The following is a 3,186-nucleotide window of genomic DNA, read 5'->3' as shown; positions in this document are numbered from 1 at the left end:
CGCAGCGCATATGTATCATGATATCATGATTACGAGGCAACGCTAGCAGTCTGCAATTCAAACTATTGTTATGTACGAAGAATGAGGAGCGTCTAGTTTCCATTCCATACTGCTCGACCTGATGAAGTTATTAGTTTACCCTAAACCTAACCCTAACCCTTTACTTGAAATAATTAAGCATACTAATTTATGACTATTGATCATGCAATCTTTTGGTGGTACAAAACTTGAAAATGGCTTTGAAAAAAGCAAACATTTAGTAAACTAAAGCTTTTCGTCTGACACTCTTCAGAGTTTAAAACGTCAGAACATAGATCAAAACTCTACGCTAGGAAATATATATACCCAAACCCAGTTGTGGATAGAAATAGGCCAATCAGAAAACACGAGCACATGACTGTTGAGGTTGACCAATCAGTGCTGCTTGCCTATTAAGAATGTTACCAATAGAGTCCTACAGTGAAAACGAACTCCTTTTGTCTACACAGTACGAGCTCCAGTCCTAAGGTGAAAACGAACTCCAGTTTTGGAATCTATCTACATAAGCACAAAAACCGCTACTGTGTAGACAAAAGGAGTTCGTTTTTCGATGACAATAAACGATAAATAATAGAAATATACCTAAATAACTATACCGAAACTTTAATAATAAGAAATATACCGAAACTTTATATTGTAGTAATAAGTCAAACAAATTTTTGTCACTAGCAAAATGGAAGAGGGCTCAAGGGGCGCCTACCCTGTAGGTGCTGCAGGGGCAAGCAGTGACTTAAAATAAAAACTCCTAAGAAACGATTATAAAATCTCATAGGTAACTAGTTTATCCCCTCTTCTTATGGTAATTTCCATTAGAAATTCAAAGAAAATAAAAAAATCCCTCCTTTTTGCTGTCGGCCTTTCATATTGGAAAATGTCCCCCCCCTTCATATAAAATTGATTTTGGTAGTGAAAAAAAAATTCTACGTTTTGCCTCTCGATTAAAATCTTCACAGCTAGAGCAGGTCGCAGAGCCTTAAAACTTTCGAATGGCGGCCTCTGATTGGCTGGATCACAGAGCTGAAAGATCCGCATCATGAGCTAGAGTACATTTCACCAGAATCTGAGGAAAGAAGGATCTGAAAGAAGGAAAGAAGGGTGCGATGGCAAACTTCACAGACACAAGTGTAGATTTTTTGAAATGGTATATTAGAACAGACCTATAAAAAAATTCCTGAAAGCAGGAGGTTTGCTTGAAAGCAAGAGACCGAAAGAAGAACTCTTAAATTGGGAGACTCCCGCCCAAGTCGGGAGACCCCGCCCGAATCGGAGGAATTGGAACCTTTGCCTGAGGCGAGTAAGAAAAGATCTGTTGAAAATCCACAACAATCTTCAATACGATCCTGAATATTAATTGAACTTCAGATGCTGGGCTCTTCACGTTTGAGAGCTGAAAACAAGATCTCGTCATCGTGCAGTCATAGCCTTTACTCGTAACTTCAAGTCGCCCTTATGGGGAGGGGGTCTTTGAGGGGTATCAAATGCCGTGTTTCCGCAAGAAAATTTTCCTATTACCGTAATTCCCCAAAAATATTTTCATATTACCGTAATACCGAGTCTTCAAAATGAAAATTACATTATCTCATTTAAGATTCGAGTAATTTCTAGGAAAATCGCCAGGAATCAAGCACGTAATATAAACAGGGAAATAGCTGCGAAAAACTAACAAATTGCCTGATCTCAATTTTTCTTCGGATTTCTACATTTCAATGGCTAAAGATCGATTTTCCGAGATGGGCCATCGCGAAACGTCTTATAACAAAAATAATTGCATATTCGGATAGCTCTAAGAAGGAGCTTTATTTTGATGTATAACAAATTCTATTTTGCTGATATAAAAAAGTTGACTGATGACGTCATCAAACCAAAAAAGGCCTTTTACCAGCACTGTTTCGCAGAGTTCTCATTCTTGGACTGTTAATTGTCCTTTCTTAAGATATTCTATCACTCTCTGATAGAGAAACACGTCCATTGAGTAGGTAAACCAAAAATTTATTCAATATCTCATTGATTGACGTTTCTTTGATGACGTCATATACATTAATTTCTCAAAACGGTAATAATAGTACTTCGGTAGGAGGCGTTTTTAAATCACTCTATTGCCCCTGAAGGTCTTCTAAAGAATATTCACTGCTCCTCTCAATCAGGATGTAGCAGTTGTCGGTGCTCTTGCTTCAAGGGTAGTTTTTAAATGTTCATCAGTTTGTGGTTGCACTAACTGTAAAAATTGTGAGAGGGAAACCGAATGCAGCGAAGATAGCGATGATGACCATAATGACAAAAGTGGGAAAGACAGCGATAGTGTTGATGGACTTTTTGCTTCCTAAATACAAATATTATGTAGAGACCATTTCCTTTCAGATTTTTGCAGTTTTAATTACTTCTACAAATCAATTATTATATAATTTCCAAAATTAATTTTGACAAGTGTGTTCGCGATTTCTAAAAATATTTCAAATTTTGATAGTGACCATACCGTTTCCCACCCTAGCCAGTGTGTAAATAAACTGAAATCACTCCGCTTGCCAAGATAAAACATTGCAATTGTAATTATACCAGTAGGTCTCCTGTCCTTTTTAACTGTTGCAGTACTTTGTCAAATTGCGCCCACGCAGGGGCTTCACTTTTTATTTAGCGTAATCAAACCATATCGGAATTTTTTGTGTGCTTTTAAAGCTATGTTACGACCCGATGTGTATCGATCATGTTAATAGGAGTATGGAACACCTGTTCTACTTGGCCAAAAGCAATTGTGTCGCGATTATAATTTTTTGATGACGTCATCGTAGTATCGCATTTCATGCAAAAATTGCTTAGTTCCATGATTTGTGCAACGGAATTGGTTTTTAAACAAGATAGAGTTTCTCATCCTATGGCCTAGAAGTAGAAATTGCCAGCGTGATCTTGGGCTGGATGGAATATATTTCTGAATTAATTCTGATTTCCTTTCATTTTAAGTGGTACACCAATTTCTATAGTTACACCCTTGGTTGATATTTGTGCCTCATCTAAAAACCCTACTAAAAAGACAAGTAGCGCTTGCCAGAAAACTAAGACACTGTGAACGTGGCTATTTGGGTCAAAATTTGATGGAATAGTTTTGCATATTTGGGTCTAAATTTGCTTTGACTGTAACCGGAAGCGTGACTT

The sequence above is a fragment of the Rhopilema esculentum genome, chromosome 2 (assembly GCF_057945365.1).
Source record: "Rhopilema esculentum isolate cy_ngs chromosome 2, ASM5794536v1, whole genome shotgun sequence".
NCBI lineage: Eukaryota > Metazoa > Cnidaria > Scyphozoa > Rhizostomeae > Rhizostomatidae > Rhopilema > Rhopilema esculentum.
This window is presented reverse-complemented; position numbering follows the sequence as displayed.